The following is a 26626-nucleotide window of genomic DNA, read 5'->3' as shown; positions in this document are numbered from 1 at the left end:
GAAATAACCAAAATGCCCATTGACCACAGAGTGGATGAAAAAAAATGTAGTATTTTGATACAATGAAATACTACTCAGCTATCAAAAAGATGATCTTGAGGCCTTTCTAGGTAAATGGAAGCAACTTGAAAATATACTCATTAGTGAAATAAACAAGACTCACATTAGTAAATAGCATACTGTCTCTCTAGGGTAAAAAATAATAAGAACTGACAAAAATGGAATTTAAAAGTGAAATAGATATTGTGAAAGTGAAAGAGAAGGAAAATGCTCTAAAGGGTATAATGGTATGCATAGTGTGTAAGATAGATGACCATATTAATGAATTTCTGTTGGAGCACTGAATAGAAGGGTTTGCACTGTCAATGTTTGAGTGTCTAGTCACTGTTTATGCTTCCATTTTGTGACTTTGGCAACTATTTTTAAGAGGACTGTGAGTAGTGTATCAACTAGCTATTTTATGATGTTAATTTTTAAAAATTCGGTATTGTCCTTTTTTCTGTTTTTTCTTTCTTTTAAAAAACAATGTGCAATACAACAACCTTGTTAAATTTCTTTCATTCTGTTTTGAAAACCTATATTGTTATTGTTTTGCATTTTCTGTTGTTGTTTATCTCTTTTGCTTTTTGTTTCTTCTGATTTTTCCTTTTTATAATAAAAAAAGATAAGCACGACATTTATTTCTAGACAGTAAATAGAGTAATAGCTACTAGGGGATCGGGGAGCGAGTACTGGTAGTCTTCTGTACCACTTCCACTTAGGATGATGTAAAAGCACTAGGGATAGATGGTGTGATGGGATGCACAACAGTTTGAAAGTGCTTAGTGCCACAGAACTATGCACTCAAAAATAATGAGATGGTAAGTTTTATATTATGTATGTTTTGTTATGATAATGCATTTTTCCATGTTTTCTCCTCATATTCTAAACTAAAATCTAAATGGATCAAAGATCTGAATATTAAAACAGAAACACTAAATCTGTTGGAAGACAAATTAGGTAAAAATCTTGAAGACATAGGGGTAGGTTGAGAACTCATGAATAGGAATCAAACCACATGGGAAATACTTCCAAGAATCAATAACTAGGATCACATTTTTTAAAAAAGTTTCTGCATGTCAAAAGAAATCTCCAGCATAGTGAAAAGAAAACCCACAAACTGGGAAAAAATCTTAGTGAACTCTCCCTCAGACAAAGGACTTCTGTCTAAAACATATAAAGCATTAAAAAAAATTCAGATCCCCGAAATTCAAAGATCCAGTCCAAAAATGGGTATCTGAGATGAATATACAGTTCTCAGAAGAAGAAATACAAATGGCAAGTAAATACATGAAAAAATGTTCATCATCATTGTTCATTAGAGAAATGCAAATTAGAACGACACTGAGATTCCATCTCATTCCAGAAAAAATGGCCAGGATCAAGCATACCAACAACAAATGCTGGAGAGGCTGTGGGGAAAAAGGAACTCTCCTGCACTGTTGGTGCGAGTGTAGACTGATGCAACCACTGTGGAGATCAGTCTGGAGATCAGTCTAGAGATTTCTCAAAAAGCTGGGATTGGAAGTCCCATTTGTTCCAGCTATTCCATTTCTAGGCATATTCCCAGAAAACCTGAAACCATCATACCACAGTGATATATGTGCACCCATGTTTATAACAGCACAATTTGTAATAGCCAGATCTTGGAAACAACCTAAATATCCATCAACTGAGGAATGGATAAAAAAGTTGTGGTGTTTTTATACAATGGAGTACTACTCAGCTATAAAGAATGATCACATTGATATATTTATAAATGAATGAGTGCAACTGGAGATCATACTCATAAGTGAAATAAATCAAACTAACATGTATAAATATCATATAGTCTCCCTAGTGTTAGAAATGGTAAGTGTACATGAGTTTATGGTAATCATGACTCCCCATTACATTCCTTTGAAGCCTTATGTTGTTTGCATTTATTATTTGGAATGGTTTTATCCTGGTCTGTTTGATTTTATTGTCTGTGATAGTATGAACAGCTATTTTGAAGAAAACAAGACATTATAATAGCCAGTGCTGATTTAATATCATCTTACTCTGTAGTCCTACCATGGTTTTGTTCTTCTGTTTCCATTGGTTCTATTATATTATATTTTATTGGATTTTATTATGTGTGATCCTATAAACAAATTTTCTATGGAAAATGAGATAATATAGTAGTCATTGCTCATTCTCTGTTATTTCCTTCTGAATGTTTTGTAATACTTTCATTCTGTTGAATGGTTTTATCCTATTTTATTATGTTTGATACTATGGATATAAAGTTATGCTCAACTATTTCAAAGAAAGAGATGTTATAGTAGTTACTGTTAATTACGGATTGTCTTGTGGTGAAATGCTGTGTTGCTTACATAGTTGTATTTTGATCTGCTTTGTTATGTTCTCTTTTGTCTTAATTTCTTTAAAATAAAAAAAACAACAAAAAAGTAAATGTATGAGGAAGGGGTTAAAAGAAAAATGAGAAAGTTATTATTTTATTTTTATATGTCTTATGAATGGACATGGATTGTGTTTTAGGGGCTTGAAAACGGTGGAGTGAATCATGGCCCCTCAACTTTCTAATGTTATAAACTCAAAAAACCCAAAATGTGCTATAGTTATTATGACTTGTTCTCTTCCTGTAAAACTTGTGTAATCACCAGTTAAGTTGCAACCTTGTAACATACCCACCATGTAACCCCCTCCCTGCCCGCCCTGGTTCCTGTAACTGCTTGTTCCACCTCCCTGGTTCTTTTTATGGGGACAAACTGATCCTAAGACCCTGACCCCTTCTCTTGCAGTTTGCTACTTTATAACTCCCTGAAGCCCCTGGCTCAGGCACACAGTTCTCTGACTGCTTTTCTGGGACAGCGTTGCAGCTGAGTTCAGCTAATAAAGCACTTTTTAAAATTTTTTGGAGTCGTCATTTTTCTGCCCATATTATTTGGGGGCTCCTCTGTCCAGGATCACACCTTTTATGGGGCTCCTATTCTTCAGATGACATTAGGATCTTTTTGAATGTGGCTTCCTTCTACCGGCAAGTACTTACTTTCATTTCACTCCATGATTTTTCTCCTTTCTATGAGTTGGGGAGTCAAGTTTGCAGGCTTGCTCCCATTTCAGCGAGGCATCACCAAAATTAGGGCCGTTTGAGGGAGGAATTGACCTCCGCTGGGTGCACCACACTTGGGGAGTCAAGTTTACAGGCTTGCTCCCACTTGGCGAGACATCGCTGAGATCTTGTCTTAGCTCTCCTATACTTTTGTCTTCTTGTTCTTTCCCTGATTCATCCATTACTGAGAATTCTTACAATTTAAGCTGGACCTTATAGGTAAACCACCTCCTAGAGGTTTTTTTATATCAGCTGATTAACTTGCGTTAACTAAATTAGATGATTTTTGTTATTTCATTTGAAAAGCTTGCTCTTCCTAGGCTAGACTGCAGCTAGCAAAAATTGGTTATTTTAAATTCCTGGAGCAGGTCTATGATCAACAAACAGGAGAGTGGCCACCTGGCAATTTTAACTAGCTCCTGGTTGCAAAATCAAGGACCTGTTCCAGTCTCCATAGCCCTTTGGGTGATTCTTTGTTTTTGTGGCAGGCTTCTGCTATTCTGTATTCATTCACCTGTACCCTTGTCTCGCATGTCTACTATTATGGGCCAGACAGCTTCCTTCCCTTTGTCACCCTTATAACTTGTTCTTCATCATTTTAAGAATTTTAGGGATTGAGCTGTCAGATATGGAGATTCTGTCTACACTAAAAGGCTGAGAACTTTCTGTGAACTCGAATGGCCTTCCTTTGGTGTCAGGTGGCCTTCATAGGGAACTTTTAACTTAAAAGTCTCTCAACAGGTCCGTCAAGTCATTTTCGGACCCCCTCATAAGCCAGCTATGAACCCTGCTCAAGTGGTCTAATGGTTAGGTTTCGGTACTCTCATCCATTGGCTGACTTAGGATGACTGTCAACAGCTTTTGCAGACTCTCTTCACTTAGGAATGAGAGTGAATCCACACTTTGGCACACTGTTCTGTCCTTGACACTAACAGGGAACCCACTTTGGATCTAACAAGCTCGAAGCTGTTTTCCCTTTCACCCACCCCAACTGGAACCCCAATACAGATGGAGGTAAGGAGGCTCTCAAATGGTATTGTCAGATCCTTCCTATGGCACTCTGAGTTGCCACCTGGAAGCTGACTAATCTATCAAAAGTAACTGAGGTAAGATAATTGGCTTCTGAGTCTCCGTCAGCTTTCCTTGGGTGCCTCCTAGAGGCCTATCATATATACACCTATAGACCCAGAGGCACCAGAAAATAAATGAGCTATTAATATAGCATTTGTCTCTCAGTCAGCCCCTGATCTTAAGCAAAAATTACAAAAATTAGAGGGCTTTAAAGGGATGATGGTAGGTCAGTTGATAGAGATAGCTCAAAAGGTCTTTGACAACAGGGAAGACCCACGAGGCAAGGAATTGACTAAGATCTTGGCTATCCTAGCAGAAGGCTATACTCAAGGCAAAAAGGGAAAAGACCAACAAACGAGGGCGCCACTAGACAAGAATCAATGTGCATACTTTGTGCACATTGCAATACAATGTGCAAAGAATTGGGCCATTGGAAAAAGGATTGTCCAAAGTTAAAGGCCAAATTGAAGAAAGGGGAAACGACCCTTTGGGCCCTATCGGAAAAAGATTGACAATTTCAGGGTTCACCCACTCCTGCTGTTCATTGCGGAACAACGAGGAATAGCTAAGGGAGTACTAACTCAAATGTTGGGACCATGGTGCTGCCCAGTTGCATATCTCTCAAAAAGACTAGACTTAATCCTGGGGCTGGCCTAATTGCCTTAGAGCCATCGCAACTACTGCCTTAACAGTAAAAAAGACAAATAAGCTAACCTTTGTATAGAAACTCCAGATTATAATGCCTCATGCGATTGAAATTCTTCTGAGGGCCCCACCTGATAAATGGCTACTATCTTAAATCCGACAGCTCTATTGCCAGATGATGATCTGCAGGTGCCTATTCATGATTGCCAGGACCTGATCTCTGTGACTATCCGCCTTCATCAGGACCTCACTGATCTTCCACTAGAAAGTCCAGATGTTAAACACTTTCCTGATGACAGTAGCTCTCTGAAGGTAAACAGGTGACAGGGGCAACCATGACCACACATACATAGGTCTTCTGGGCCCAACCCTGGATCAAGGCACCTCCACTCAGAGAGCTAAGTTCATTGCCCTTACAGAGGCCCTAAAATTAGCTAAGGATCTAAGGGCAACTCTCTACACAGATAGCTGTTACGTGTTTGCTACTGTTCATTTACCAAGAAAGGGGACTGCTAACCTCTACTAATTCAAAGATTAAGAATTCTCCTTTTATCCTGGACTTGTTAGCCATTGTCTGGCTCCCCAAATCTATAACAGTGGTGCATTACAGGGGCCACCAAATGGGAAAAGATCCAATCTTGATAGGAAATGCACTTGCTGACAAGAGTGCTTAAGAGGCAGCTCTAAAGTCATCTGTGCAGCCTACAGCCCCTATCATTTAAAATAGATGGTGAAATATGATACTTCCATGACAAAGAACACCTGAAGAACTTCATGAACACCAAACCAACCCTGCAAAAAATATTGAAACACAGTTTAGATACAAAATGGAAAAAACCTCTAAGCAAAGCAAATAATTAAACAGAACAGAAAGATAAAGATGCAACAGCAGAGAGATAACATTCCTACAATTAACCAGCATTTCACAGTAATAACCATTAATGTAAATGGTCTCAATGCACCAACCAAAAGAAACAGACTAGCAGAATGGAACAAGAAACAAAATCCAACCATATGCTGTTTACAGGAAACCCATCTAACCCAGAAGGATACTCACAGACTGAAAGTCAAAGGATGGAAAACAATTCTTCATGCAGCAGGAATCCAAAAAAAGGCAGGAGTAGCCATTCTGTTTGCAGACAACGTGAACTTTAAACCAACAATGCCCATAAAGGATGAAGAAAGTCACTACATACTCGTAAGGGGAAAACTCCAAGAGGAAGAGATAACTATCTTAAATATATACGTACCAAACTCCAGAGCACCCAGTTATATAAAACAATTATTAACAGAAATGAAAACTGAAATTATCAGTAACACAATTGTAACAGGAGACCTTAATACGCCATTGACACCAAGGGACAGATCAACCAGACAGAAAATGAGCAAAGAAATAACAGAACTGAATCACACCTGTGAACAAATGGGTTTGATAGACATATACAGAATGTTTCACCCAACAACATCAGAATACACATTCTTCTCAGCAGTACATGGATCATTTTCCAAAATAGACCACATATTAGCTCACAGAACGTATTTAAACAAGTGCAAAAGAGCTGAAATCATCCCTTGCATGTTATCGGATCATAGCGCTCTGAAATTAGAAATTAATGATAAAAGATATCGCAAAAATCACACAAACACATGGAAACTGAATAACACACTCTTGAGTAATCAGTGGGTCACAGAAGAAATTAAAGAAGAAATCAAACAATACCTAAAAGAAAATGAAAATGCAGATACAACTTACCGGAATCTGTGGGATGCAATGAAAGCCGTCCTGAGAGGAAAATTTATTGCACTGAGTTCCCACATCAGGAAAACAGAACGAATACAAATAAATAACTTGATGCTACACCTCAAACAGCTAGAAAAAGAAGAGCAAGTCAAGCCCAAAGCCAAAAGAAGAGAGGAAATTATAAAAATCAGAGCAGAAATCAACGCAATAGAGACTAAGAAAACAATCCAAAGAATCAACGAATCAAAAAGTTGGTTCTTTGAAAGAATCAATAAAATTGATAAGCCCCTAGCCAACCTTATTAAAAAAGGTAAGAAAAAGCTCAAATTCATGCAATAAGAAATGAAAAAGGAGAAATCACTACAGACCCAATAGAAATACAGAAGATCATCAACACCTATTTCGAAAACCTGTACTCTCAAAAGTTTGATAACACAGAAGAAATAGACAGATTCTTAGAAGCATATGAAGTGCCAAAGCTAGATCAAGAGGATGTAAAACTGTTGAATAACCCAATCTCTGTTACTGAAATTGAAAATGTAATTAAGTCCTTACCCACCAAGAAGAGCCCAGGCCCAGATGGATTCACTGCAGAATTCTACAAGAAATATAAAGAAGACCTAATGCCGACACTCCTCAAACTATTCAATGAAATTGAAAGGGAAGCAATCCTTCCTAAGTCATTCCTGGAAGCAAATATTACTCTAGTACCAAAACCTGAGAAAGACCCAACTAAAAAAGAGAACTATCGACCGATCTCCCTAATGAACAAAGATGCAAAAATCCTCAATAAAATATTGGCAAATAGGATGCAGCAAATCATCAAGAAGATTATACACCATGACCAAGTGGGATTCATCACAGGAATGCAAGGATGGTTCAACATACGCAAATCAATAAATGTAATCCACCATATCAATAAAGCCAAAAATAAGAATCACATGATCATTTCTATAGATGCAGAAAAAGCCTTTGATAAGGTCCAACATTTATTCATGATAAAAACTCTACAGAAAATTGGAATAGATGGTCTTTACCTCAATATAATAAAGGCCATTTATGACAAACCAACAGCCAGTATCATACTAAATGGCCAAAAATTGAAAGCCTTTACTTTAAAATCAGGCACAAGACAAGGATGTCCTTTATCACCACTCCTATTTAATATAGTACTGGAAGTACTAGCCAGAGCAATTAGGCAAGAAAGAGAAATAAAAGGGGTAAAGATAGGAAAAGAAGAAGTTAATTTGTCATTGTTTGCAGATGACATGATACTCTACATAGAAGACCCCCTAAACTCCATTGAAAGACTCTTACATACAATAAATAAATTCAGTAATGTGGCTGGATACAAAATCAATACTCAGAAATCAATAGCATTTCTATACATGAACAACAAAATCACAGAGAAGGAAATAAGAGAAACTGGACTATTCACATTAGCAAGCAAAAAAATGAAATATTTAGGAATTACTCTTACGAAAGAAGTGAAAGACTTATACAGTGAAAACTATAATACACTGAAAAAGGAAATTGAAGATCATCTCAGAAAATGGAAAGACATCCCATGCTCATGGATAGGAAGAACAAACATTGTGAAGATGGCTATTCTCCCAAAACTCTTATACAGATTCAATGCAATCCCAATAGAAATACCATCAACATACCTTATAGATCTAGAGAAATCACTCCTAAATTTCATCTGGAACCAGAAGAGACCTAGAATCGCAAAGGCAATTCTAAGCAGCAAAGACAAAGCAGGAGGCATCACAATCCCTGACTTGAAATTATACTACAAAGCAACAGTACTAAATTAACATGGTATTGGAATCAAAACAGAGCCGAAGATCAATGGAATAGATTAGAAGATACAACCACAACTACAAACACACTCAACCACCTTATCTTTGATAAAGGAGCCAAGCAGGTTCACTGGAAGAATGACAGTCTCTTTAATAAATGGTGCTGGAAAAACTGGCTCTCCATTTGCTGAAAACTAAAGCTAGACCCATGTCTATCACCATGTACTAAATTAAAATCTAAATGGGTCAAAAATCTGAATATTAAAACAGAAACACTAAATCTATTGGAAGACAAATTGGGTAGAAACCTTGGAGACATAGGAGTAGGTAGAGAATTCATGAACAGGACTCAAACCGCATGGGAAATACTTCCCAGAATCAATAACTGGGACCACTTCTTATTAAAAAGTTTCTGCATGTCAAAAGAAATCTCCAGCATAGTGAAAAGAAAACCCACAAACTGGGAAAAGATTTTAGTGAACTCTCTCTCAGACAAGGGACTCTTGTCTAAAACATATAAAGAATTAAAAAACTCAGACCTCCAAAATTCAAAGATCCAATCCAAAAATGGGCATCTGAGATGAATACGCAATTCTCAGATGAAGAAATGGAAATGGCAAATAAATACATGAAAAAATGCTCATCATCATTGGTCATTAGAGAAATGCAAATTAAAACCACACTGAGATACCATCTCACTCCTGAAAGAATGGCCAGGATCAAGAAAACCAACAACAACAAATGCTGGAGAGGATGTGGGGAAAAAGGAACTCTCCTGCACTGTTGGTGGGAGTGTAGACTGGTACAGCCTTTGTGGAGGTCTGTCTGGAGGTTTCTCAAAAAGTTGGGATTGGAAATCCCATTTATTCCAGCTATTCCACTTCTAGGCATATTCCCAGAAGAACTGAAAGCATCATACCACAGTGATATATGTGCACCTATGTTTATAGCAGCACAATTTGTAATCGCCAGATCTTGGAAACAACCCAAGTGTCCATTAACTGAGGAATGGATAAAAAAGTTTTGGTATTTCTATACAATGGAATATTATTCAGCTATAAAGAAGGATCACATTGAGATATTTATCAATAAATGGGCGCAGCTTGAGACCATACTCATAAGTGAAATAAATCAATCTCGCATGTATGAATACCGAATAGTTTCCCTAATGTAAGTAATGATTCAAATATATAAAAATATGTGGTAATCATGATTCCCCATTATGTGGCCTTGAAGCCTTATACAATTTTCACTTATTAATTAGAAAGGCTTTATTCTGGGCTTCTTGATATGGAAATATTTGAAGCTATAGTATATGAAGTTTTATCCAAATATCTCAAGGAAAAAGACAGACACTATGGTAACTATTATTCTTTAAAAAAATTATTTAGTTATTTCTTATGTTTATTTTAATTAAGGGAAAAATTTAAAAAATTAGGATATATAATAGTAACTCTTTTCGATTTCCTATTAACTTGTTTTGAAGTCCTGTAATACTCCCACGATCTTGTTTTGACTGATTAGACTCTGTTCCATTCTGTGCGATAGTATCAAGTCTGAGGGTATAGGCAACTACTTTGAAGGCAATAAGATTCACAAAGATGCCCATTCTGGTTTGACTATTGTCTCCTTTGGAAGTCCTGTAATGTTTACAATGCCTAAGTTTTATTGGTCTTGTTCTCTACTGTTTTGTCCAACTTTATAATATCTAATGAGATAGACAATTCTTTTTAAGGAAACAAGAAACAACGTTGATAACCATTGTTAATAACCTTGTACTCTGTTCTACATCATGTGCTATGTATATCCTTGGTTTTGACTGACAGCTTTGGTTTGCCATATTTGACTTTATTCTCCCCCCCCCCAAAAAAAAGTAATAAGAAGTAAGGAGTAATAAAATCCAAAATGTGTAAATTTTGTTGTAAAAAAAAGAGGGAGGAAAAAAAAAGAGCTCTAACGGATATAACAGCAAGTGTGTTTAGGGGTGTTAAATAGCTGACTATATTAATGTTTTTGGATCATTGAACACAGCTGTTTGCAGTCTCTCTGTTTGAATGTCTACTTTGTATTCTTTGATACTGTGATTTGAGCAACTATCTCCAAGATGATAATATGTAATCTATTAACAGGTGATTTCTTACTGTTATGTTTTTTTTTGTAGTTCTGTATTATGTGTAACCTTACACTGCTTTGTTTTGTTTTGTGTTTTTCTCTTTTTCCTCTTAAATAAAAAAAAAGAGAGGAAAGGAAGGTGGACTAAGGGATATAACCGCGGGTATGTTCAAGTGTGTAGGATGGAAAACCATATTACTGAGCTTTCATTGGATCATTGAACAGAACTGCCTACAATGTCACTGTATGAATGTCCACTTTATATACTTTAATTTTGTAATTTGGACAACTGTTTCTGGGAAGATATTATGTAACCAATTAACTGGTGATTTCTTACTGTATATTTTTCTTGAAATTCTCTATTACTTGTACCCTTTTACTGCTTTGTTTTTTCATGTCCTTTCTTTTTTCTCTTTAAATAAAAAAAGAAAAAAATTATTTAAACAGAAAAAAGCAAAACAGAAAATAGGTAGAAATAATACAGAATTTCAAAAAAAAAAACCGTAAGAAATCACTAGTTGATAAATTACATATTGTCCCCTTAGAAATAGTTGTTCAAATCACAAAATTAAAGCATACAAAGTGGACATTCAAACAGTGAGACAGCAAACAGTTCTGTTCAATGCCCCAACAAAAACTTAGTGATATGGTTATCAATCCTACACACTTAAAGATACATGCAGTTATATTCTTTAGAGCACTCTCTTTTCCTCTCTTTTACAACAGCAGTTACACATTTTGCATTTTATTACTTCTACATTTCTTATTGATTTTTACACTAGAGACACAATGTGATATTTATAAAAATTACTTATTTATTTCACTTATGAGGATAGTCTCAAATTGTCTACATTACCTATAAGGGCCTCAAGATCATCCTGTTTTATAACTGAGTAGTATTCCATTGTATAAAACCGTCACTGCTTTTTCATCCACTCTGCAGTTGATGTATACCCATTGACTTTTAATGCTACTTTTGTCATAGATGATGTTTTAATGTCATTATTAATCTTTCTGTTCCATTGTCCACTACCATTCTTTTTTAAATGTTATTATAGCTTTAAATAAATCTTGATATCTTTTTTTATTATTTTGAAGGTAGTAAAATACAGCAGAACAAGACAGAACAAAGCCAATCGAGACAATGCATGAAATTGGTACAGAACTATACAGCAGGTTACCGTGATAACAGTAATATGTACCATAGTATATCTCATTATTTTCACAGTCTTTGTCCTTTCAATCAGGTATAGTAAAACCAAAACTAGTACAGAACATCATACAATCTATCAAAGCAGAGCGTTGAATAGAGCAATACAATTGATTGGAACAAAGCAAAATAATGATAATATTTGCTTTCAAAGAGATGGCAACAGGAAATCCCCATATTTGATATATTGCATAGGTCATCCTCCCAAGAGAGGCTCAGATCTCTGGCTCCCATTTGCTAATGGTGGGGGGGGGGAGGGAGGGAAGGGAAGGATAGGATGTTTGATTCTCAGCCCGCATGCCAGTAGGCTCATGGTTGCTTACCAGGGAGGTGAGTGGGTTGCTTAGTTGCCCAGTGCCCTAAGTGCCAACATGGTGAAGATCTCAGGAGATGTCGGCTGACCGGTTCTCTCCCTGGGTTGCCCACCGCTGGCTTGAGCCACGGCTGCATACCAGGGAGGTGAGCATGTTCCTTTGTTGGCCAGTGTCCTAAGTTCCACTGTGGCGAGGGTCTTGGGAGACGCTCTGGCTGGTTTTCTCCCTGGGTCATCCGCAAATCTTGATATCTTTATGATAGCCATTCCACTCTTATTCTTTTTAAAATTCTCCTGGGTACCTTAGCCATTTATTATTCTGTAAAAATTTGAGGATCAGTTTATTAAGTCCCAAGAAAATTCCTGTTAGGATTTTTTGGGGGATGGCATTGAAGTTACAGATTACTTTAAGAAGAAGTGCCATCTTTGTGATACTGAGTCATCTTTATGGATATGGTTTATTTCTCTGTGTATTAACCTCTCTGTACTTCAGTGGCAAGTGAAAATGGGATTAGGTTTTCCTCTTTAATGAACTCACAGGGTTTTGCGAGAATCCATGAAGGAGAAAATGCTTTCCAAACTCTGTAGCTCTGTACATGCTTCTTGCAGCCTTAGCATGAAAACAATTTCTGGATCCTATTTCCCTTGGATAAAAACTCATTAATGATGAGATACATTTTTGATACCAAGTTTTTCATTCATATTTTCCTTTAATAAAGCACTTTTCATATTTTCCTTTAATTAATTAAGTACTTTCTTTTTGGTACTGGAATTGAACTCACGACCTCACCCTTGCCAGGCAGGAATTTGTGCTGCTGGGTTAAATCCCTGGCTTAGTTAAGTACTTACTGACTCAACTGTGGATTGGCTGGTAATCAGAAACTTCAGTGTGCCCCAGACTATTCTGATGTTATCATGGAAAATTGTGTATCTCATGATACTCTTATTCTTAGGCACATGGGGATGATTGGTTACTAGGTTTTGTGCTGAGCCATCTCCACAGAGAACTGAATTGGTTGAGCCCTGACTTTCTAAGAAGGAGGCACTTTTTGAGTAGTAGGGTTTGAGGGTGAGGGCAGTGGGCTTGTGGACAAATTTACTTTGATACAACAGGCTACATAGAGGAAAGAAATCACAAAGAGCCAAACAATGCTGTGTGAGTTGGTGGTGGGCTCTAGGAGGAAGTATACTGGGGACAGAATATGCAAAATTAAACAGGCAGATGTTGGGGCTAGGAGAGACAGACAGAAAGACAGAAGAGAGAGAGAGATTTGTTTTTCTCCTAGTAACCTGTAGATTCTCACCTCATTTGTTGCTATCTCTGTTGTCTTTCCAAATACAATATTTTAGAGCAAGATGAGGCCCTTGTCCAATTCTCCTACTGAATAGGTGGGAAAATTAAGTAAAGAAGAAATCACTTATCTAGAATGATATAGTGAGTTCATGGCAGAGACTGGCCTGAAATTCAGCTTTTCAATCTAATATGCCACCAAACCCATCTGAACTGTTTATTCTAAGGACCTGATCCTGACTTCAGGTTGCTCTTGAAGCAGAATCCTGACTTGCCTTACTGGGATGAAACCTGAGTGAATCATCCCCATTTATGGACTTCCTGTTTCTGCCCATATTCCACAGGGCATCAGCTGGGTGTAGATGGTATTATTCTAAACAAGTCTATTTCAGTGGGAAAACTTGTTTAGAAGGTTTTAAAAAGCTCCAGAATCTTGTACTGAGGTTGTCTTATTCTGCCTTTATTAATCATCACCTATCTAAAAACAACAGTAAGAATACTGTTATTCTTAATGTGGGGGCTGGCACTTCATATACATTATCTCCTTTAATCTTCTAAAACAACTTTATATGGTAGATAATATTGTAACCTTTGTTCTGCAGATTAGCAAGCTGAGATTTTTTTGTGGGTGTGTGTGGTCATCAAACTCATAACTCCATGCTTTTCAGGCAGGCACTTACGCAACTGAGCTAAATATCTTGCCCCACAAGCTGAGATTTAGAGTTTAAGAAACTTGCCAGATTGGGCTTATATCCAAGGTAGTCACAAACCCAAGATAATGTTCTCAACTGAAACTCCTAGTAGTGCCAAATGCCAGAGTGCCCGATGAAGTGGTAGCTAGACAGAGGATGAGGTGAACCTGTAAGAGATGCCCATTGAATCATGCAGCTTGGGAACCCCCAAATGGACAATCATTTCCCACATATAAAGAAAAGGGATAAGAATGTTTCTCTATTCCTTCAAACCTGTGAGGGGAAGGAGGGTGTTCAGCACATCAGGGAAAATGTCAGCTGACATTTCAAATGGGCTTGTCTCTCATCCCTTTCCCTCCATTTCTGTACCTCCTATACTGTTTTCCTCTTCTTCCCCTCCTTCCCTCACTAGAGACTCTAGCCCTGTACTTTTCCTGATTGACTCATTCTGAGGGACAGCTAGACTGGTTAGTAGTGGGACCTCTGCAGACAGGACTTCTGTTCCCTTCTGGAGGGACCCAGGCAAGTGCCCACGTTTTCCTATGAGGATTAGTTCCTACCTGTAGACTCTTACCTCACTCCTCTCATTCCCTGTGTAGCCCACCTCATTTGACATCTCCAACAGTTTCTCCCCTCAGGGACTTGGCTTGGGAGGAAAAGATCAAACCCTTAGCATGCTGCTCAGGTTACTGTGAACTGAAGTTCTTTGAAGAGGCCAAATCTATATTAAAGATCCTGAAGACAGCTTGATTTTGGCTGACTATAACATTGTGATTGTGGAGAGATGTAGTATAGCGAACTAGAGCCAAAATCATCTTGGAATATCTTTTATCCTTTAATAGCCATTTGTCATGAACCTCTGTATCTCACCTAATATTTTCATAATTAATAAACTTCTCAGAATATATAATTTAGCTTATTAAAAGTTGATTTGATACCAACTCTAAGGTTAAGAGTGCTATAAGATAAAATCTAAAACCCATAGAAGAAATTTACCCACTGTGCTGTCTGTCATTCAGAGTAACTTCAGTCTGTGTTCTAAGATCATGGTATTTCATGTTTGGCTTAAAATAAACCATTTTCTTATTTTCCTTAAAGCAGAATTATTATTTTGTGTCAAAATTACTCACCATACAAGCCTAACCGTCCCCTCCCCTCCATTCTAATCAATATCACTAGCTGCTAGAAGCATCGTTTAAAAACATCACCACAGGGCATGGTGAGAGAAAGGTGGAGGGAAGGTAGGGCTTCAACAAGGCAGCTGTGACATTGGCAGTGGCAACAGTTGTCTGAGAAGTATAGTATGACTTTTCCTTGGGAAAGAATATTTGAGTGGGCTGATGATAATTGAGAAAATCCAAGAAGCCCAGCAGAAAGCAGAAGCTAAAGTGAATTCTAAAAGTGGCCCAAAAGATGATAATGAAAGAACTTCTCCAGACTCACAGTACAGCCACAGTGCTACCTCCTATTGACCTTATCCTCGCAAGCCTACTGCTCAACAACATCCTCATTCCAACTTGGATCAGCAGTAGTGCCATGAAACAGAAAGTTCTCAGTCCACCCCACACAAAGGCAGATTTCAACCCTGCTGACTTTGAATGTGAAGAAGATCCATTTGATAATCTGGAATTAAAAGCTATTGATGAGAAGGAGTAGGCAAGAAACATTCTGGTAGGAAGCACTGAACCCATTATGGCTTAGTTACTGGATGATAATTTGCCCAGAGCTCTGCATATGTGTAACAGGATGAGGAAGTCTTGGCATCTTTGGAGCTGGCAACCCTCGATTTCAAACCTCTTCATCAACTCAGTGGCTGTATATTATAACTCTGTCACAGTTAGGCAACTGTAAAAAGATGTCACTGTCTTCCAAAATGTTCCTTTATCCTATCCCTACAGTAAGCCATATCAAATCTCTGTGTTTTCCCAAACTCGACTCTCATGACAGCAGTCAGAAGACAGTCAAGCTGGCAAGTACTTTCCATAGTACATCCTGCTTCCTCAGAGGTATGTCCTGAAATTCCAGAAAGCCATCTCCCTAAAGCAGTGCCAGTGAGATCAGGGGGACCATACTCTTGGGCTCTCAGCTTTGAACTTGAATAGTGGCACAGAGATGCTAACTCTGACATGATCCTATGTGCCTTCCCTGTCTGTATTGTCTGTGTACACAAAAGAATCATCACCTCTAAATGCAGGTCCCACAGTCTCCCCTCTGAATTTCTCAATGCCATAAGTGCCCAACATTTGGAGTTGTCCCCAGGCCTATGCTGAACTGTAAGCACTGTCTCCCAGTGAATGGCAGTGTGTGGGCATCTCTTACAGGCTCACTTCATTCTCTGTCTAGCTACCACTTCATCACGCACTCTGGTATCTATCACTACTAGGAGTTTCAGTTGAGAACATTATCTTTTGTTTGTGACTTATCTTGGATATAAGCCCAATCTGCAAGTTTCTTAAACTCTAAATCTCAGCATGTGGGGTGAGACAGTGATCAACATGGGCTATGCATATGAGTGTGTCCTGAGAGCCATTATGAAGAAAGGAGAGAATACTGAGCAGATTCTTGATTATCTCTTTCATATGGACAGCTTTATGAGAAGGGCTTTGACCCCGTTTTAGTGGAAGAGGTTCTGGAAATGTGCCAGTGTTCAGAAGAAAAGATGATGGAGTCTCTTCAGTTAATGAGCAAATTTAAGGAAATGGACTTTGAACTGAAAGACATTAAGCAAACCTTGTTATTACACAAAAATGAACAAGACAATGCTTTGGAAGACCTGATGGCTAGGGCTAGAGCCACCTGAGACCAGGCCCTGCCTCATCTTGCCACAGAACCACCCCCCCAGGGGTGAGCCCACCTGTGAGGAAATTTCTCACAGGGGAGAGCCCACCTGTGAGGAAATTTCTTTTAGAGGTTATAAGGTTAGGTATGGAGACACTGCTTGCCAGTCTCTGTGGGCCTAGATCTTGAGCTGGAGGGGAAGTAGGGAAGATTTTTAGCTCCTTCTGTATTAAATTTATGTATTTTTGAGAAGTGAACTTCCCATCTTGGTCCTCCAGATAGACTCCTTAGGTCTTTCTGGGGTCTTTGCATCTTTAGCTAGAGCCTGACTTTGCTGTTAAGAAGAACAGGGAGGAAAGAGGAGGGCTGGACACAGTGATACTTTGGGGCTAGAAGTTGCCCCTTCTGCCTCCACAGGTGGACGTAACTTTAATCCAAGTGCAAGTGAAGGATTCTTCCACGTTTTATTCATCGTCACCTTTTAACAAATCTTAGTGTTATATTAGTTCTGCAATGTCTGTGAGGCACAGAGAAGGCCTTTTTTCCCATGGGACTGAGTTTGTCTGTTCTGTCAGGCAGTCACTATGCTTTCTTGTCCAGCCTATTTCTTTCAGTGTGGTTTGGACCACATTCTTCTGTTGTCCAGGGCTTCAGGGCCCCTGATTTAGGAAACCATTGCCAGTTTGAGTCATGCTTGGCCCCATCCCAGCACAACTGAATGAGTGAAAAAGGAGGCCATGATCTAGTCCCCAGCACTAACCCCCAAGATTCTCTGAAAAGTCTCTTCCAGCCCTGCTTTAGTATGACACAAGAGTAACACACCTTGGCCTAGAAATCAGTTTCTTTGGTTTGTTTTGTATTATGTTGAATATCATTAAAGATTTAAATATAGAGCGATACAAGACTTCAAAACAGAAAGTCTTCATGAATCTTAAATAATTTGCTATTTTGATTCTTCAGAGACAAATAATAAAAATCCAAAAGTTTAAAGAAAACATCATCACAGCAGCTAGGCAGAGTGAGATGGGAATTAGGTCATGGCAAAATGGCTGGGTAATTTAGGGCATGACTTGCTAGTTGCAGAGACATAGTAACCATGAATTCAGAACACAGCAGAGAAAAATTCTGGGACATGTACCTTATATCCATCAGGGTATGTTGTTTTAAATTCTTCTGGCATGGAATCTTCAAGAGATCAAGCTGAACCCTGCACCTGATACCAATTTTATGGCATGAGATCAATAAAGTATTTGATGGCACAGTTTAGATCTGACATTAGAGTGGGGGGTATGAATGATGGTGGCCATTAAACTCATAGCTACTGTGAGCCTTTTTAACAGCCCCCCCTGCCCTCTGCAAGGTGTATAGTGTTTATTTTTCTGATTTAACTGGCTCACACTCATCTGCAGAGCATTTTTCAGAGCTTTTTTTTTCACTTCTTTCTTCTTTTTAAAATTTTTTTATTTTAAAGAGAATAAAACCAAACAAAATAAAACAGAATAAAGTCAAACAAAACAAAACAATGAAAGCAATACAAGACTTCAAAACAAGATATTAGAAAATAAACAATGGGTACCATAACGTATCTCGGTATCTTCAAAATAACTGCCCATATCATCAGACATAATAAAATCAGCGAAATAAAACAGAATAAACCAAACAAAAGACAACAATGAAAATGATGCAGAACTTCAAAACAAGATAATAGGAAATTTTTTTAAAATTTTATTTAAGAGGAAAAAGAGAAAAACACAAAACAAAACAAAGCGGTGTAAGGGTACACGTAATACAGAACTACAAAAGAAAAAAAACATAACAGTAAGAAATTACCTGCTAGTAGATTACACACTATCTTCTTGAAAATAGTTGCTCAAATCACAGTATCAAAGAATACAAAGTGGACATTCAAACAGGGAGACTGCAAACAGCTGTGTTCAATGATCCAAAAACATTGATATAGTCAGCTATTTAACACCCCTAAACACACTTGCTGTTATATCCGTTAGAGCTCTTTTTTTTTCCCCTCTCTTTTTTACAACAAAATTTACACACTTTGGATTTTATTACTCCTTAGTTCTTATTCCTTTTTGGGGGGGGAGAGAATACAGTCAAATATGGCAAAACAAAGCTGTCAGTCAAAACCAAGGATAGACATAGCACATGATGTAGAACAGAGTACAAGGTTATTAACAATGGTTATCAACGTTGTCTCTTGTTTCCTTAAAAAGAATTGTCTATCTCATTAGATATTATAAAGTTGGACAAAACAGTAGAGAACAAGACCAATAAAACTTAGCCATTGTAAACATTACAGGATTCCAAAGAAGACAATAGTCAAACCAGAATGGGCATCTTAGTGAATCTTATTGCCTTCAAAGTAGTTGCCTATATCCTCAAACTTGATACTAAGATAATAGGAAATTAACAATGGCTACCATAATGCCTCTTGCTATCTTCAAAATAACTAGACCATCAGACATAAAGCATGTAAAAATGACCAAACAATGTAAGAACTAAGTTGCTTCTTTACTTCAGTTGTTATTTTTTTCAGAAAATTCAGGTGTGTGACCTCTAATTCTACTGTATCTGTATCTCCTGAACGTGTTCTGTGTGGGCTAGAGATATGAGATTGTATTTTGCTCCTTCATCTTAATGTTTTCCTGTGTTCCTCAAAATCAGCCCATTGTTACATCCCAGGTGCTTCCTGCATTGTCTACCAGTCCCTCAGTGTAGTGGGTTGGAGTAGGTTCCTAGCTTCCTCTGATGTGGGGTTCTTGGAGTGGTAGAGAAACGTGGGTTGATGGTTCACCAATGCTTTCCCAATGGCAGAAGGGCTCCTGGGCATGGCTTCTTCTCTGGGCTGGTTGGACTGGGCTGTTGGGGTGTGGCTTCTCCAGGCTGGTTCTGGGTTTGCTGGGTCTCTCCAGGCCACTGGCACATATCCTTGGGGTGTGGCTTCTTCCTATTAACTCTGTTTGTTCACAGGTTTGGTTCAGTTCTGATATTTCTTTGCTTGTTTTCTGTCTAGTTGATCTATTTCTGCATGACAATGGGGTATTGAGATATTCTGTTCCAAGTGAAATATTGCTCATTTGATTTTCCTTGTCTACCAATAACTGTCTTATACAGTTGGGTGTTCCTCTATTAGGTGCACATATATTTATGGTTGTTATGGTGTTTGTGCTATCTCCAGCTTTTTCACTGATCCCTATCAATCCCGTGTTATTTTTCCTTGTCTCATCTTGTAGCACTTGGACTGTTTTCTCATGGTGTCTTGCTATTTTTGAGTTATCTTTCTTTTCATAATCACTATTTGCAATTCTATGTTCAAGATTTGAAATTATATCTTTTTCTTCAATCTGTTGCATATACTTTCAATAGAGGCTTGAATCTCCTGGATCTCTGTTTGGATCTGTTTCATAGATTTCATTTCTCTCTCATGTTGGGCATTTTTTTGTTTCCATCTTTTTTAACCTCCTCTATTGTTTTATTTGTGTCTTTTCTAATATATTTGACTTTTAAGCATCATTTCTTTTTGTACCTGAATGATCATTTTCTCTTTAGCTTTTTCCACTTCTGTTACTATTATTTCAGGAAATTCCAGTGTTTGACTTCCAACTTGGTTTATCTTGTTGAATTTCAGGTCTGGGGTCACACCTTGCCTCTGACTCTTGCCACTCTCCACCTTCTCTTTTTTCTTTCACTTTGAATTCTATGTTAATGCTCACCAATCTCCCATGATATCACTCTACCAGTAGCACTGAGGCCTCTCTCAAGAAGGAAAGGAGATGTCCGTGCCTCAGGGATGTCCTCCAGATGTAGGTGGTTCTTTATAGCTATCCTAAGAACTTAACCTTCTTCTGGTGTTTATGGTTCTGTGATACTGTCTATGTTACATCCTAGACATGTGCTGGGTATGGAGCCAATCTTGGCTTCTAGATGTGGAGGCTGGAACTTGTCTTCTGTCAGTGGACTTTTTAAGTCCAACTGCTGTCTTTTCACTGCTGCTTCAGATGCTTCCATCTACTGGCCTCACTGATTACTTGGTCCTCTAAGGTGTATGTGCGTCTGGGCACCAGGCTGTTGTCCTGGGACTGAGGATTCCCATCAGTCTTATACTATTCTAGCCAGTCCTGCCATCTGGGGAGGTAACAGAGGAGGCCCAGATCATTAACTCACTGTCTTCCAGCAGGCCCACCCTCTAGAACGCAATGCAGGGGCGCGGAGCACACACCCTGTCTTCTAATTGGCTTGCCTTCTGGGATGTAATGGAGAAACGCAGAGCATGACCTTACTGTCATCCAGCCTTCTCCACCATCTGGAATGTTATGCAGGGGCACACAGCACACACTTACTGTCTTCCAGCTGGCCACCCTCTGGGATGCAGTGCTCTTCTTTCTTCTTGAGCACTTCTTTTATTCTTTTTCCTCTTCTTTTGTCCTCAAGAAATGTTAAACTTTCACATTCATCAATTGTTCCATTTATTCTTTGAATGAGATAGCAGGAGTCTAGAAAGAACTGGTAGTGACTATAATATTCAATAACACATTTGATGAATCAGCCTGGAGAAAACTATTGGGTATGTTTTCTCTCTCTCTCTCTCTCTCTCTCTCTCTCTCTCTCTCTCTCTCTCTCTCTCTCTCTGAAGCATATGGACTCAAACTGAGAACTAATTGAGGTTTTTTCTTCTTTCTTTTTCACTAGAAACATCCCAATCCTCTTCATACCCTTTTTCTACCAGGATGGGCAGAGAAAGGCAAGGAGCTAGAGGTTGGTAAAAATTAGTGAAAGTTAGAGACTCCTCATCGAGTCATTGACCATGAGAAGAGAAACAATGGAGCGTGGAGTAGGAAGCCTGTAGTGGTGCATATTTCTTAGCTCACCTAGAGTCTAAACACCAGAGATCCATGCTGAGTGAGTGTTGGTGCCCCTAGGTGGGGTGTAGATTGAGAGACTCTGAGTGTCATAAGGACCAAGCTGATTGCCTGGCCAGGGAAGACCCTTGGGTAGAGGTTTGGCATCAGAGCTAATACTCCTGCTCACCTTGGGGATTGCATAGAGTGGTTGCACAAAAGACTGTGCCATCAGTGTACCTAAGTTCTAGTGGCAAGAATGCCTGGACACCTGGCCTGGAGGAGGGTTGCAGCAAGAGTGGGAGGTGGAATCCCATACTTCTCCCTTCCCTATTGCTGATTCAGCTTTCCTCACTAGCTCTGAGATTATCCTACCTGCTTAAAAGCAGCACCAGTACAAAAAAATGTAGAGAAGGATGGCCCTGTTTCTTTCTGCTGTTGTCCCTCCCTGTGGCTATTGGTGGGGAGTAGTTGCTTTTCAAATAATTCACTTATCTAGAAAACTAAATCTTTTTAGCCCAAATGAACTTTGTTAAATATTTCATAGATATTTTATCTACTTGTTAAAGATTCTGTGAGACCCTGAATTTAGAAACATCCATCTCATCTACCTTAGTTAAATGTTGACTGTTTAGGTTGTTTGGCTAAGAAAGATTTATAAAATTTTCTAAAAATTCATTTTATTCAAGGATAAAAAGAAAGAAAGAAAGAGAGAAAGAAAGAACTACAACAAAATTTCAAAGCATGTCAATTAGGTGGCAACAATGGCACATACATTGTGCATTGTCATCCCCCAATGATTCACCCAGAGCACAAGACATTGCATTCAGTTGTGAACAATACCAGTACATACAATGTTTACAAACCTAAAATCAAGAAAAGATTTTACCTAATGTTAAGAGATATAACACCAAGTGCTTAATTTAGGTTCCTTTTCTTCCCTTCCTTCCTTCCCTCCCCTCTCTTTCTGTCTCTCTGTCTCTGTCTCGGTCTCTCTCTCTCTTTCTTCCTTCCTTCCTTCCTTCCTTCCTTCCTTCCTTCCTTCCTTCCTTCCTGGGTACTGGCAATTGAACTTGGAACTTCTCACTTGCCAGACAGGCACTATGCTGCTGAGCTATATTCTCAGCTTTAATTTAATATTTTCAAGCTTTAACATTTAATTTATTTGCCCACTTCTGCATATAAAAATCCACTTATATGCCATCCTATTGTTAATTAGCTGTATATAACCAGGTGCTTCTGATGAAGTAAAAATGCATATCTGACCTATATAGTACATGAATGAGAGATTTCCTGTTTCCTTCAGGGTAATACTGTATACTTGCATTGACTCAAACATAAATGATCATGATCTGACTCATTTGTGGAAATTCCATTTTTTGAGTCCATCTTTATTTGTAAAAGAAATTGGTTATATTATGCTTTCTGTTGTAATCTGGTGATAAAATCATTCGTAAGAATTTGAATTACTCTAGATTTAAAAAACTGAATGAAAGGAAAAAATTGTATAACTATCCTAATGTTCAGAGCTTTCTTGTGCTTTATTAGGTAAGGTAAAATTTATGGATATTTCTGTGAAACTCTCATTCTAGGAATGTCTTAGGTTAGTTGTTATTTTATTCTTTATTAGTGAAACAAAGCTTTGACATCAAACTCTTCTGTTTTTGGGAGAATAGATGTTCCTATTTTGAGATTGGGTAATTCGGGTGAGTGCTTTGAAGTATAATTTATAGTCTGAAGAACGCCTAGGGAATTAATTGCTTCTCAGTTTCTGGTATATTAGGCACTTGTTAGGCATGAAGATTCATGCTTTGAGTACACATAATCATTCAGTTCTAATCCATCTAATTGCATCAGCAGCCACCCTCCTTTTCTTTTCTGTTTACAGGTACTTCTGATTCTGAGAGATATAAACCAATCTGCAATCCAGATAAGTATTCTCGGGCTGTCATTTTATCTTAACATTTTCTCTATTAGCAAATACTAGCTTGCTATCTAAATATTAGACATTCTTTTGATCAAATGTTTTGAACTTAATCTGTTCCTCACTAGCTTGTTTCTGTAATTCATTCAGGTTCAGATGAGGCACAGTTAGCCTGGGTTTCTTTTTTTTATTTTTAATTTTATTTAAGGAGAAAAAAAAGAAAAAAAAGCAGAGAAAGGGTACAAGTTATACAGATTTACAGAAAAAAATAAACAGTAGGAAATCACTAGTTAATGGATTACATACTGTCATCTTAGAAATAATTGTTCAAGTCACAAAATTAAAGCTTGTAAAGTGGACATTCCACCAGTGAGACTGCAAACAGTTCTGTTCAATGATCCAACAAAACTCAGTAATATCATTATCTATCTTATACACTTAAATATACATGCAGTTATATCATTTAGAACACTTTCTTTTCCTCTCTTTTGTACAATGACAATTACACATTTTGGGTTTTGTTGCTCCCACAGTTCTTATTACTTTTTTGGAAGAGAGTAAAACCAAATGTGACATAACAGAACAGAGTCGGTCAAATCAAAAGGGTGGACATAATAGATAATGTAAAAACATAATACAAGGTGATCAACAATGGTTACCATAATGCTTCCTGCTATCTCTAATAGAATTGCCTATATCATTAGTTATAATAAAATTTGAACAAAACAGTAAAGAACAAAACCAACAAAACCAAAACATTGGAGACATTATAGGTCTTCAAAAGTAGATAATAGTCAACCAGAATGGGCATCATAATGAATCCCACTATCTTCACAGCCGTTGCCTAAACTTTCGAACCTGGCACTATCAAGCAAAACAGAATAGAGGAACATCAGTCAAAACAAGATGGTGGGCACTGCGGCTGTGCACGGGCCACGCTGGCAGCGATGGCTGAAGAGCCGCACCGTGGCAGCCCTACGCCGCCTGCAGCCTGCCCCTGGCCCGGCCCGGCCCGGCCCAGCCCTGTCCGTGCTAGTGCCCGCGCTGCTGGGGCCAGAGGCCAGCGCGCTGCAGGGCAAGACCCGGAGCTCTACCCGGAAAAGCTGTGTCGGCTTTTGGTGACTGCTGGAAACTGAGACCTGGGACCCCGAGAAGCAGCCAGGACTGCCCCGCTGCACCAGAGGAGATTGTCAAAGGCTCTGGAGCTCCGAAGCCGAATGCTGTGCAGATTTCTGACCGTTCCACGCTGTGCCGGGAGCGCGGGAAAGGTGGGTGGTGTAGTGTGCGGTGGACCCGGGAGAAGGACCTGCGCCAAACCCTGGTGAGTACTGGGGACCCCGTAGCTGCTGGGGTTGGCCAGAGAACATCTTGGAACTGGGCAGTGCCCACCACCACAGGGACATCAATAACACAGAGAGTCTGGCAGCAGACATCTTAGAGTTGGGCAGAACGTACAGCTCGGTGACATCACTGAGTCCCTCTGTAGGGAGGTCTGGTGGAAGACATCTTGAAATTGGGCAGAGCCTGAGTACATGCTGGCTTCAGCATCATACAGAGAACTAGTGGGAGACTAGTTCTCTTGGGTTTGGGCAGATCTGCTGTTCTGGTGCTCCTGCCACAGAGAGGTCTGGAAGAAAACAGCTGGGCAGAACCCTGTGCCATAGTGACATTAGTCAGCTGCTTCTAGTACAAAGAGAACTGGCAGGAGCTACTGGGGCTAAACCAAGCCTCTGCTTGGGGCCCAATAAGCAGATACAAAATAGTCACAACTCAGTGACATCCAGAAAGTATAGCCTAATTTACGGATTGACTGGCACAGAGGCTGGAGACTAGCCTGTACCGCCCCTGCATCCCAGCCTACCCCAGATAACAGTAAATTGGGGAGGACAGCAAAAACTCAAGTCAGCATGCTTCTGAAAGGCCCTAAGCAATTTGGAGAGGGCCAGAGACTCCCAGGACACTCCAGTCTGAAAGAAACCAGAAACATGACAAGAGATAAAAATAAAAAAATATCTCCAGCTGCCCAACATGAGAAAATAGGCCCAGGAGAAGTAAACACTGAAGAGAACAAGCACAGTAACCACCCATTGCTTGACACAGCATCAGCTGAAATTAAAAAATACCTCCATGATCTCATAGATGAATTTAAAGCTGTACTCCTGATCCAAGTGAGGCAAGATATAAAGAGATTAATTAAAGAAATGACAAGCCCTGCCCAAGAGAACACAGGTAGAAGAACTGAGGAAATCAGAAAAGAAAGAGAAACTTCTGAAGAAGAATTTAAGCATAACTTAGAATACATGAAACAGATCCAAAGAGAATACGAGGAAACTAAAAACTCCATTGAACACTGGCAAAATGCCTTGACAGAAACTAAAGACAGCCTTCTGAAACTTGAAGAGAGATTTATGGCATATGATCATGAAAGAAAAAGCCTCTTAAAAATAGCAAGGAACCAGAAAGAAAAATTCAAAAACTAGAAGATGACAAAAAGATACATAACTTAAGAATAAAGAATGTGAGTGAGGAAGCAGGAGCAACCAAAAATGAAATACAAAGAATATTCACAGATATATTAAAGCAAAATTTCCTATATATAGCAAAAAGAAATGATATCCAGATAAAAGAGGCATACAGAACACCAGCTACCTACAACCAAAACAGATCTACACCTAGACATATAATAATCAAGATTCCAGAAATCCACCAAAAGAACAGAATATTAAAAGCAGCCAGAGAAAAGATGCAGATTACCTACAGTGGGAAAATTATCAAAATAACAGCAGACTTATCAACACAAACTCTTAAGTCAAGAAGGGAGTGGGAAGAAATATTCTAAGCCCTGAAAGAAAATAATATTCAACCAAAGTTCATATACCCATCAAAATTCTCTCTCAAAATTAATGGAGAAATAAGATACTTCCAAGACAAGGAAGAACTGTGGGAGTTCGTGGCCACCAATCCAACCCTACAGAGAGTGCTGAAGGACATTACAGAGAATGAGAGGAAGAGATACCAGGATTCCAGCAACAGTGGCAGAGAGGCCTCAATGAATAGG

At 38.7% G+C, this 26626-nt stretch overlaps 1 pseudogene; it reads left to right on the top strand.

The window, feature by feature from the left end:
• Positions 1–15353: 15353 nt before the first annotated feature.
• On the top strand, positions 15354–16813 carry LOC100736052 (ubiquitin-associated protein 1-like; annotated as a pseudogene).
• Positions 16814–26626: the final 9813 nt, after the last annotated feature.

The sequence above is a fragment of the Cavia porcellus genome, unplaced genomic scaffold, assembly GCF_034190915.1.
Source record: "Cavia porcellus strain 051 isolate PalLab524CR breed Dunkin Hartley unplaced genomic scaffold, mCavPor4.1 scaffold_25, whole genome shotgun sequence".
Classification (NCBI taxonomy): Eukaryota; Metazoa; Chordata; class Mammalia; order Rodentia; family Caviidae; genus Cavia; species Cavia porcellus.
This window is presented reverse-complemented; position numbering and strand designations above follow the sequence as displayed.